This window comes from Corythoichthys intestinalis, chromosome 5 (assembly GCF_030265065.1).
Source record: "Corythoichthys intestinalis isolate RoL2023-P3 chromosome 5, ASM3026506v1, whole genome shotgun sequence".
NCBI classification, from domain to species: domain Eukaryota; kingdom Metazoa; phylum Chordata; class Actinopteri; order Syngnathiformes; family Syngnathidae; genus Corythoichthys; species Corythoichthys intestinalis.
Window position 1 is genome coordinate 26562076 of NC_080399.1, and position 13402 is coordinate 26575477.

Below are 13402 nucleotides of genomic sequence, written 5' to 3' on the forward strand. Positions count from 1 at the left end.
TATTATATGATTTCACATGTTATTTAGGTGTTTTGGAGTGACACTGATGGTTTGGTAAACTTGTTAGCATGTTCTTTATACTATAGCTATCTGAATAACTCCTAATAGCTATGTTACGTTGACATACCGGCCACGTTTGCATTTCGTTGTTCATGCATCATGTAACATTATCACACTGTACACTTATTCAGAATGTTGTTCTCGATTGTATTTTTATTTTAAATTGTCTTTCAAGATGACATATCTGTTCTATGTGTTGGATTTTATCAGGTAAATTTCCCCCAAAAATGCAACTTATACTCCGGTGCAACTTATATATGTCTTTTTCCTCTTTGTTGGGCATTTTATGGCTGGTGCGACTTATACTCAGGTGCGATTTATAGTCCGAAAAATACGGTACTCATTAATTTTATTATTAAAAGGTAAATCTTTGACTGTTATTTATTAAACTGTTACTTATGTATTCAATGATATATATTTTAATACCAGTTACAGTGGGGCAAATAAGTATTTAGTCAACCAGTAATTTTGCAAGTTCTCCTACTTGAAAAGATTAGAGAGGCCTGTAATTGTCAACATGGGTAAACCTCAACCATGAGAAACAGAATGTGGAAAAGAAAAACAAAAAAATCGCATTGTTTTATCATTTGAGAATTAATTTGCAAATCATGGTGGAAAATAAGTATTTGGTGAATACCAAAAGTTCATCTCAATACTTTGTTATGTACCCTTTGTTGGCAATAATGGAGGCAAAACGTTTTCTGTAACTCTTCACAAGCTTTTCACACTCTGTTGCTGGTATTTTGGCCAATTACTCCATGCAGATCTCCTCTAGAGCAGTGATGTTTTGGGGCTGTCGTTGGGCAACATGGACTTTCAACTCCCTCCACAGATTTTCTATGGGGTTGAGATTTGGAGACTGGGTAGGCCACTTCAGGACCTTGAAATGCTTCTGTCGAAGCCACTCCTTTGTTGCCCTGGCTGTGTGTTTGGGATCATTGTCATGCTGAAAAACCCAACCACATCTCATCTTCAATGCCCTTGCTGATGGAAGGAGATTTTCACTCAAAAGCTCTCGATACATTCATTCTTTCCTTTACACGGATCAGTCGTCCTGGTCCCTTTTCAGAAAAACAGCCCCAACGCATGATGTTTCCACCCCCATGCTTCACAGTGGGTATGGTGTTCTTCAGATGCAATTCAGTATTCTTTCTTCTCCAAACACGAGAACCTGTTTTTCTACCAAAAAGTTCTATTTTGGTTACATCTGACCATAACACATTCTCCCAGTCCTCTTCTGGCTCATCCAAATGCTCTCTAGCGAACCGCAGACGGGCCTGTACGTGTACTTTCTTCAGCAGGGGACATGTCTGGCAGTGCAGCATTTGAGCGCCTGGCGGCGCATTGTGTTACTGATAGTAGCCTTTGTTACTGTGGTCCCAGCTCTCTGTAGGTCATTCACTAGGTCCTCGCGTGTGGTTCTGGGATTTTTGCTCACCGTTCTTGTTATCATTTTGACGCCAGCGGTGAGATCTTGTATGGAGCCCCAGATCGAGGGAGATTTTCAGTGGTCTTGTATGTCTTCCATTTTCTAATAATTGCTCCCACAGTTGATTTCTTTACACCAAGTGTTTTACCTATTGCAGATTCAGTCTTCCCAGGCTGGTGCAGGTCGACAATTTTGTCTCTGGTGTCCTTCGACAGCTCTTTGGTGTTGGCCATAGTGGAGTTTGGAGTGTGACTGAGTGAGGTTGTGGACAGGTGTCTTTTATACCGATAATGAGTTAAAACAGGTGCCATTAATACAGGTAACGAGTGGAGCCTTGTTAGACCTCGTTAGAAGTTAGACCTCTTTGACAGCCAGAAATCTTGCTTGTTTGTAGGTGACCAAATACTTATTTTACACTCTAATTTGGAAATAAACTCTTTAAAAATCAAACAATGTGATTTTCTGTTTTTTTTTCCACATTCTGTCTCTCATGGTTGAGGTTTACCCATGTTGACAATTACAGGCCTCTCTAATCTTTTCAAGTAGGAGAACTTGCACAATTGTTGGTTGCCTAAATACTTATTTGCCCCACTGTATGTGCTTGTCAAGCCCTTTTGATTCTTGGATAAATAGAGAAACTTGACTTGTATTTTTTTTTTGGTCACTTAAACAATATATTTTATCAATCTCTCTATCATACCATTCTGCAGTATTCATTTGCTATCAAGTTCAATATGTTGTTACGGAATGACAAGAAGAAATGTGTTTAGTTGCCCTCAAAAGACAAACTAGACTTGAATTTCAGTGACCAAACATGGCTTATTTCCCACTGAAGGGTGATATAAAGCTCGTATGATTGAGCTGAAAGGTACCATGTGAGCTATATTCCATAAAATGAGTTCTACCAGCATATGCTAAGAATACACTTAACAATTATTTGATCACAAATTTGGGCAGCAGCAGCGCAAACATGTGTTGCGACGATGTGGTGGAGCCGAGTCAATGTTTCTTATTATAATAACTACAGCACTCCTGGCCAGACTGCAGCTCATGCTGTTTTTGTATTCCTTTCCAGAGCTTGTTCATGACTCTGTTTGGATGCCAAGCTTTTTGCTTGCCTATAACGAGGCAGCAACCGAGTCATTTCATTTTTACAGGGCTGTTTTGTTTCAATAGAGAGTGTTTCCCTAAAAATTTGGCTACTAATGAGCCTTTTCGCTCCCAGCCATTTAAGACCAGGCGGCAGTTACTCTTTGACCACATGCTCTTAAAAAAAGTAGTTTTTTTTTTTTTTTTTAAGTTTTTTTTTTTTTTTTTAAACACATCTCTTTATAAACTCATGCCTGTCTTCTTGAAATCAACTTTCGAACAAGAACTACATTATAGTTTGGAACATTCTACTCGTATGTACAACAGAAATACCCTGCTATATTGAAGTCCACATGTTGTAATCCTACTACATGAATACAGAATATTTTTTCATTAAACATAGGTTTTGACTGTTAAAATGCGTTCAAACCGTGGATCGGGAGTGTATAGATCAGGGGTTCCCAACCTATTCCACTAAGGCACACTGTGGGTGCAGGATTTCATTCTTACCAAACAAGATGACAACACTTTTTCCCCAATCTGGTGTTTTACAAGTGCAATCAGTTGATTGCAGTCAGGTGTGGCTTGTTTTAGCAGAAGCCTCATTGGTTCAACTGTCTCTGCTGGATCGGCTGGAACAAAAACCAGGACCCACAGTGTGCCTTGAGGACTGGGTTGAAAACCCCTGGTATAGATCACAGGCGATATCTGGCTTTTTTGTCGAGCCCATCTGACCCTTTGCTTACTCCGACATCCTAAGTATGGAACTGGGTGGCTTGCCTGACATAAATGGACTGAGATGAGCTGCTTCTGCTTTAACCATAGACTTCACTATCAGTTGTCAAGACAGCTCCCACAAACATTGCACCGACCCAGTCAGAGCATTTGGCTTTCACTGTGATAAACTCAAACACATGCTGCGTTCAAACGCCGGATTTAAAAAGGACGAAAGTTTTCTTTATACAAGCAGGCAGGAGTGTCTCAAGAGTGATTTGGTTGAGTATTCAAAGTAATTATTATATAAAATAGCCCCATGCATGCACTTTGAAATGTTGTGAAAAAAAATGCACAGAAAAATTGATTGAAATTAGCGTAACTTCAGCTCGAAATATTTACGTAAAATTAATGATAACTGCCTGTTTTTTTTTTTTTTTGCTTTTAACCACCAATCTAGACAGTTGCATGTTCATATCTATAGAAATTCAGGGATGGACACATTTATTATCAAGAATTTTCAACTTAAAAAGCTCTTTGTTTTGTGACGGCCGCCACGTTGGATTTACACAATAGCGTAATTTTAGCTGAACATATTTATGTAAAATTAATGATAACTGCCTGTTTTTTGCTTTTAACCAAGAATCTAGACTGTTCTATGTTCATATCTACAGAAATTACGGAATGTACGCATTTATTTAAAAATTTTTACACTTAAAAAGCTCTTTGTTTTTTGACGGCCGCCATGTTGTATGTATCCATACACAGTAGCATAAGCTACATTCAAATGATCAAGTAATTTTTGTCAAACTGTTCGTTTTTTTGCACAAAAAAAAAAAAAAAAAAAAGAGTAATTTAGACATTTCTGCATCCATACAATGTTTTTACGTGTTTTATTTTATGTAACATTTCAATTTAAAAACGACGAGGGCCAGATAGCCAGTACCACGTGCCTCAGTGCTGAGGCAATAGTAACATCGGAATTCAACCTAAATAAGTTGTGGTTGTATAAAGAAAAATGCAAATTTTGCTTTTGTTGAGTAAAACTAAGAGGATTCTGTATGCTTTCCTCAATTATTAAGTTTCTGATGTGAAAATAGAGTGATTTATTAGCTGTTGAAAACTTGCACTAAATAAAAAATAACATTAAGTTGATATTTTGGGCAAAAACTTATATGTTAAATATTGCTATTGATCTTGAAAATATAGGTGATTATCTGTGCATTTGGTGATTTTTGTGCATCTAGCGTAAAATTTGGAATTTTATAGCTATTTTAAGTTTTAATATACTTAATTAATTTATCGGGATTTTATTAGGGAACGACTTCGAATTGTTTGATGTCGCTGCTCATAGACACTCATATATGCCTAAGGGAGATTCCTGTTTTTTATTTTAGGTCGCTAGCAGCTTTGGTTTTGAAAATATTTTAATTTTAATTGTTGAAAATAGGGTCCTTACGGATCAGCCCCGAGCCCCACGTCCCGTCAACTGATGGTGAAGTCTATGCTTTAAAACATTGGTCTTCAAACATACATCGCAATAATATGCGTCAATTTGGCGGCCATTAGCAATCCGCTCGTTGCGGATTGCATGGAGACGTGCTCAATTGCATGCTCTCTGCGACTCTGAGATGTTTGGCGAGGTGTGGGATCCCAAGCCACACACATGACAGTATGCGCCCGATCAGTTTAACTTTCATAGCACATGACCTTTTGGGCTGTCGAATTGGTGGCACTTCCATGAGAGTGAGGATAGTGATCGACAGTCCAAACCTTTCCCTTCTTGCTTGATAAGTCAGTGCAGTAGAGCAGCAGGGCAGGTGTGGAGTATCAGCTTTCGTGGGAGCAAAGCCACGTTAGGCCTGATTGTTGTTTCCACAAAATTTATTACAATCACAATATTGCGACTGCTTGCAAAAGCAGGGAGCCGAGCCCAACCGCTTCCCTTGTGGCCAGTGTTGTTAATAAGGGCGTTAGAATATAACGGCGTTACTAACGGCGTTATTTTCTTCAGTAGTGAGTAATCTAATTAATTACTTTTCTCATCTTGGCAACGCCATTACCGTTACTGAGGCAGGAAAGGTGTGAGTTACTATGTTGGTTGACTGACACGACAAAAGTCTGGGAAAGACGGACTCACGGAGACGAGAGAGCAGAGCAGGAGTGGGGAGGAGGCAAGGGAGGGTGACGCCGTTGCAAACGCGATGCTACTATGTATGCTAGGTTGCTCCAATAATACCTGACTGTAGCCTACAAACTACGCCCATATGATGCTTCGGTATATATCACATATCCAGAACTAGATGCAAATGACAGACACGGCTGCATTAGCAACTTGTATAATAAAGAACTAGATGTGTTAGTAAACAGCCGCCATCTTAAAGCAGTAAACTCCTCAGGAAAGCTCTGCTGTAGAGAACCTTCCTAGCAAACCTAGGTAACTTTTTATCTAAAATGCTCCTAAATCGGCTTGAATTAAATCTATCTTTAAATGATGAAATAGCTTTAAAACTTACACATATCAAAAGTAGACAGAAGAGAACTAATGCATTAACGGGAGCAATTGTAATGACTTTTTTTGGTTGATTCACAACATTAAATTACTTACACACACTTACTTACACTGACCTGTTTTTTTTTCTTTTTTTTTTGTGTGTGTTTGTTTGTTTGTTTTTTTTGAGGGGGGAAACATGAAAATTTTTACCAGTTACTTTGCCAAGTTTGTTTTTTTTGAGGGGGGAAACATGAAAATTTTTACCAGTTACTTTGCCAAGTAACTAATTACTCTTACATTCAGGTAACTGAGTTACTAGCGCAAATACTTTTATGGGAGAAGTAATTTGTAACTGTAATTAATTACTTTTTAAAAGTAAGATGAACAACACTGCTTGTGGCACTAAGGCTAGGTTCATACTACAGGTCTTGATGCACAAATCCGATTTTTTTGTCATATCTGTTTTTTTTTTTGGCGTGCCCGTTCAGACTGCCTTTGTCCATTGAGACCATTCAAGTATTACGCATGCGCACTAATTCGCAGTCCAACATGCGCTGAGCAAGAAGACCCGCATGTGCAGAAGCATCAAAACAAATGGCCACACTTTTCAAAGAGAGGACACAAATAACAGACATAAATAATTCCCGTTTAGGCTTATATTCAAAGTTTATATGGATCGATAACATGCACGCACTGTCCGTGCATGTCACACACACATACGAGCAGTTTGCTCTGGGCCGTGTAACAAATGTTGAAATATTGCTCATATAGAGAAGAGAGAAAAACGATCATTCTCAGGCTTATCCTCAACCCATTTTAATTTTTTTATGACTGTTGTCAAGCCCAGCCCTTCCCCAAAAGCCGTGTTCAATGCAAGCTAGGTGCTAATAACGCACAGCTGCACTGCTACCTTGCGTCTCTCTCGTTGTTTGATAACGTAATTGCTGCATGAATTCTGATTTGGGAGACTTGACAGTACAGACCGCCGCGACATTCTGGAAAAATGTGGCCCAGATCAGATTTGAACCACAAACAAAAGTGACCCAGATCGGATTTGAAATGGTCCAGGTCTATACGACTTGTCACGTTCAGACCATCAAGTTAATGCCTCACTCGAGTCGGAAAAACACGAAAAAAATCGGATTCATGCATTAAGACCATTAGTATGAACCTAGCCATGCGTTCAAAAACAACATGGAAATAATGGTTCAAGCAAAGATCCAGACAAACTGGCAACAGAACAGAATCGTCCAGTGCTGTATGGCTCTCTTGGATTCACTTTTCAAAAAAAATTTTTTTTTGTTTGTTTTTTGTTTTTTTCAGTCAAAAAGGTTCCCGAACCCTGATTTACATTGCTGTCAAAAATATGTTTTCAATTTTATTCAATGTGATTACATCATGCGGAAGGATCATTTATCTTTGAACTAAACAATTTTTATATCATCAGTTCATGTCACAATTTTGAGTCTGAAATATACGAACTGTGGATGAGATATACATATTGCTGTGTCTAAACTGTACACAACAATGAGATTCTGAGAAAAAACACATTGCATTACACCACTTTGCAGGCCCACCCTACTGAACAACAGAATAGAAAGGAAACAAATACAGGTAACTGTATTTATTTAACCCTTGTAGTTATGTTTTGTCCAAGATGAGAAAGAGGGCCTGCAACAAAAAAGTAGAAACAGTGGAGTATTTCTAATTTGATAATTCTGCTTCAATCATTCAAAGAATGTTGTCACATTCTGCTGCAGGTCATATTTTGTCTTGTTACAGAGCTGGCTGTGGGGGCGTTCCCGACGTCGCACCAGCAGCTAATTCCAGATAATCAACAGTTGTATATAAATGCCAGCGATCCAAGAGAACGGTGCTGAGATACAGTATTAGCTTGCTGGTCACCATTAGTACTTTGGAGTCGCTTTGTATTTGCCTGCTTGTTCATCGGCCGCCTTTGTTTTGGGATTCTCTACCTTGTGCTGTTATTGAGTGTATTTTTGTTGTCTTATTGGCTCTCCGCCCACCGCTTAGTTTCGCATTATTGATCCCCGTCGACCTATTGTCACAGACCCATTTTGTTATTCCCTCTTTTTCGTGGTCGCGTGTTTATTTCGTTTGTATTTAATAAATCCTTGCACGCTTTCCCTCGGTTGTTGTCTGCTCTTTGGTCCTATCTTATTTTCCGCATTCGCGGACCGTAACAAATGTAAGTTCAGAAGTTAGGATATTCCATGCAATAGTGCAATACTTGAAAGTACCTGATTTTGCCTGTGGAACAGGGACAGGTCGCACGTAGAACCATGTCGGAATAAGTGTATGCCTAGCAATGGAAAAGGGTTGTAAAAGATTGAAATTTAATTAAAACGCTGGTTAGAATGACAGATCTCAGATCAGGTAAGAAACTGAAAAATGAAAAGTGCTAAGAAACAAAAAAAAAAAAAAAAAAAATTGAGCAAAATCAAGGCATCAAATACTTAGAGAATAATTTTATCCAAGAGGAGACTGAAGGCTTGCTATAGCAAATTGGCGACTGTGCAGGAAAACACAGTGCATGAGATTTTGCATAGTGGTTTTTGACGTGCGTGACAGGTCTTAAAGTAATTACAGTAGGTCTCCATGGGTGTTGGGGAGGAACTGAGGGTGGGGTGTTACACTTGTGAGCAACTAGTTTTGGTCTAATCCAGATGACAGATGGCCACTTGGAGCTCGGCCAATGCAAATGTAAGGGTGCTGTTTATTTGCGACAGATCTGCAGAGACAAATTAAGGGTCTTTGCGTGGCCAAATGTGAACCTGCACAAATGATTTTGAAAATTGGAAGCACTTGGACTCATTCACTGACAGACATGCGTCCAAACAGGCAAATTCAATGTCATATCTTGGCCAAAATGCAATAGCATATATTAGGGATGGGAATTGAAAACCGGTTCTTATAGAGAAGGTTCTTATAGAGAAGACCGTTTCGTGTTTTTACTGTTACGTCGACTGGTCGCTCCCGCTCGTGCTCGCTGCGTCGAGGAGAGCGTTGTTTACATTATTTTTGCGTTGCACATTTGTGTTAAGAGGGAATGTATTAGTTTAGCATCTTAAGATGATGTTGTACATCCATATGAGTGTAAAGTACTTAGTTTTCGCAACTTTTTTGGGCCAAGATGACCGCACGTGCACGCAGCGTGCTTCCGGGTTGGCGCGCGGGCTGGCGTACCCCCACCTTTGTGTCATTATAATATTACGAGTCATGTATGTGTGTTATTGCTCTACAGTCAATTTGCATTGTTTATTGCATCAGCACTAATATGATGTAATTTTCTTTCCTTTCAGAACCACACATATACCCACACATTCCAGTCTTCTTCCACACACATACAAATACATCAACATATTTCCACGCATGCTCTCATCTGCTCATTGAGTGACTGTCATATCAAATGCCATTGCCTGTATATAGTTATGCCTGTTGCTAAATTGGATTAAAAGTGCCAAAGACCAACTCCACTCTCTGCTCCTTGTGTTCTAACTGACACCCCGAGGCGAATGAACCATAAAACATATTGAACCCAGAACCTCATATAGTCCATTAGTCCAAATTAGAATCGATAAGGGAATCGATAAAGAATCGAATCGTTTTATATATACAGAGAGGAGCAGAAGTACTTGCACCCCTTGCAATTTTGCAAGTTCACCCACATAGAGAAAATAGGTAGAGGTCTGAAATTCCAATCATAGATGCATTTCCACTTATAGAGACATAATTTAAAAAAAAAATACGGAACTCACATTGGATGATTTTTAATAATTTATTTGTAATTTACTGGAGTTCATAAGAATTTGCACCCCTGAGAATCAGAAAAAAGCATTGATACTCAAAAAGTTGTCAGTCTACCTTAAAAAAAAAACGTCCACTTTACCCCATGAGTAACCACCCACCCACATCCCGTTTGAGCTCTTTATTGTGTCCTGTGCACTACCTTTAAAAAAAAGTCCACCTTTACCCCATGAGTAACCACCCACCCACATCCCGTTTGAGCTCTTCATTGTGTCCTGTGCACCAGACAGTCAGTCATAATCCAATTGCTACCATGCGCAAGACCAGAGAGCTTTCGAAAGACACCAGAGAAAAAATTGTGCTCCTCAAAGCTGGAAAAGGCTATGGGACAATTGGAAAGAAGCTTGGTGGAAATAAATCAACAGTTGCAGCAATTGTTAGAAAAGGGAAAAGGCTAAACATGACTGATAATCTACCTCGGAATGGGGCTCCATGTAAAATCTCTCCTCGTGAGGCATCACTCATGATGAGAAAAGTGAGGGCTCAGCCTAGAACTACACAGCAGGAGCTGGTCAATGACCTGAAGAGAGTTGGATGCACAGTTTCAAAGGCTACTGTCAATAGAACACTACGGCGCAATGGTTTAAAATCATGCATTGCTAAGAAGGTTCCCCTGTTGAAGCCAGTACATGTGAAGGCCCGTCTGAAGTTTGCCAGGGAACATTTGAATGATGCAGAGGGCTCATGGGAGAAAATCATTTGGTCAGATGAGACCAAAGTGGAAGTTTTTGGTGCAAACTTTATTCGTTGTGTGTGGAGGAAAAAGAAGGATGAGTACAATCCCAACAACACCATCCCCACTGTGAAGTATGGGGGTGGAAACCTCATGCTTTGGGGCTGCTTTTCGGCAAAGGGGAGAGGACGACTGTACTGTTTAAAGCAGAGGGTGAATGGTGGACTGTGTTGTCAGATTTTGAGCCACAACCTCCTTCCCTCAGTCAAAGACTTGAAGATGAGTCGTGGCTGGACCTTTCAACATCATACGAAGCACACAGCGAAGCTGCCCAAGGAGTGGCCGCCTAAAAACGTTCTGGAGTGGCCTAACCAGTCTCCAGACCTCAATACAATAGAAAGTCTTCGAATGGAGCTGAAACTTCGCGTTTCTCAAAGACAGCCCTAAACCTGACAGATCTAGAGGAGATTTGTGTGGAGGAATGGGTGAAAATCCCTGTTTCCAGAACTACAGAAAGCGTCTGACCTCTGTAATTGCAAACAAAGGCTTCTGCACTAAATATTAGCAATGATTTTCTCAGGGGTACAAATACTTATGAACCCAAGTAAATTAAAAACAAATTATTGAAAAATCATACAATATGAGTTAGTTTTTTTTAGATTATGTCTTTTTAAGTGGAAATGCATCTATGATTGAAATTTCAGAGCTCTACCTATTTTGTAAGTGGGTGAGCTTGCCAAATCACAAGCGGTGCAAATACTTCTGCTCCTCACTGTATATATGTACAGCAGGGGTCGCGTTAACCGAATATTTTCCGTCGTTGACCGGTTTTTTAAAACGGTGACGGAAAAAATTGAAGTCCATCTGTCGTTTTGACAGGTTGCAATTCACATCGCAGACCACAGGGTGGCGAGTGAGCATATTAATTAGCTATTGTCTCTCTTGATGCATGACGTCGTTGGCCTTACTCGGAAAAATGTCAAGGCAACTGAGTGTTTGCCTGGCACAGCCAGACTGTTCTCCCTGTATTTTTCAAACACTGAGAGAAAAGTCTGGGACACAGCCTCTCGAGTAGGTACAAAATCGTTCGACAAATCAGATTTGTTTATTTGCGTGACGTGTTCTTCACGAGCAACATCACTCTTGCGCACCGAAAGTCGTCTCTGCAAGAACACGGATGGCGAACGGGAGAGCCAAGAATATGACGTCTGCCCATCGCTGATTGGTGCACTCCGCTGTCTGTTTGCCGCTTGTGAAGCTTGTTTGGACAGAATATGAATTAAAAAATGAATGAAAACTAAATACTATTGAATATGTCATTATTATCATTTTTAAAATGTAAGTGACGGGTAAAAATAGATTATGACCGGATTTTTATGACACTGTCAGTCAAAATGACAGACAACGAAAAAGTCTAGCGCAACCTCTGATGTACAGTATATCGGTCATAGCTGTAGGTATTCTAAGATAGCAGAATCAGAATCGCTTTTTATACAGCGTATTGTATGGCCTGCAAGCTGAGTATTATGTCTTAAAACCCCAAATATGAAGGCTGTTGAGTTAAATCTTCAACTGTTAAAACCACAGACAACACACTTACTCGGCATCTTTTTATTATTTGGTTAGTTTTATAGCCTTTTCCAGTAGCAAAGCACTGACACTTTGCCCGTTGCTGCGTTTTGCAGAATGGCAGCGAGATCAGGGGGGCGGGTTACCATTAAAAAAAAATCATTTGTGGTTGAAGCCAAAGAGCATTAAAAGCAATGTAGTCAGTCTGGTCTTAAGCATGTGTCTAATTGGATGACAATGTTTCCCAACAGCTGGATCAGAAAATAGGTCAACATTGGTCCCACCCTCCAACCTCACACTGTCATCTCCTGTAATACACAGACCGCCAAATGAGTGGTTATTTAAATGTTGGATGAGGAGAGTAAACAATGTTGTTGTATTAACTGTTATATTGTTTTGGAATCAATTGTATTCCAATAAATGCACATTTCTAACATTAAAAGAATAATTAGAAATTCCACATTAACTTAAAAATTAAATAGAAATGAATGAAGAAAGTTTTTTCTATTTTTCCATGGGAAAGCATACCATTTTTAAAGCCATGTTTCAGCCCCATCAGATGGCATGAGCAAAGCTTGGCAATTTAACGTCAACAAACAATCTTGGGTATGTGACTCTTATTAGGGATCAATTGAGAAATATTTGTCAACAAATCAACACTGACACTGACGATTCACAAATTAGTAACTTTTGCATGTTATACTGTAGCTATTCCATTCCCACATATTGGTACTTTGTGCTCACTCACATTATATCTATACTCTGTCACAATCCAATCCTCCCCATGTATTGTCTGGGGCACTTTACCCAAATACTTGTTTGTACAAACTTGAAGATTATATAAAAACAGAGAGGATACACAACCGGCCCTGATATAGATAGATACTCTCACTCACACACACACACGCACACACACACACACACACACACACACACACACACACACACACACACACACACACACACACACACACACACACACACACACACACACAGCACAACAGCATCCCTATGCGATGAAGCCGCCCTAAGCCACTTAAATCTGTCCTGTTTGATAGTGTTTGTGAAACGTTTACTTGTGACCCATGCGCTCTGACTCCTTAAGCCATCCGCATGACTGAGCGGCGAAGAGAATGGCCTTTTAAGGCCTTAAGCATTGCCAGGCCCCCTCCTTATATTACTGATGATATCTGTCCTGAAGAGTTTGCTGACAAGAGGCCCTTGGATCAGAAATAGCCATAAAGCAGACGGGGAAATTACATCTCCTGCAACACATACTGAAATGGCCTGTCTGTTGATAGAAAAAAGGCACTCTGCAGGTTCTTTAAGTGGGGATTTAGCCTATGACCCTTCTTCCTCAAACCCGTGGACACTACGACATCCTGACTCAGTGGCAATGGATATCTTGGCACTGCACTAACGCTTGTCAAACTCACGTCAGAGGCCTAAACAGCAGTCAGGGAAATCCTTTGGCAAACCATCTGGCACATTCTCGTCGAGATTTCAGTAAATAGACGTGTGTCGTCAAAGCACGACGACAACGACA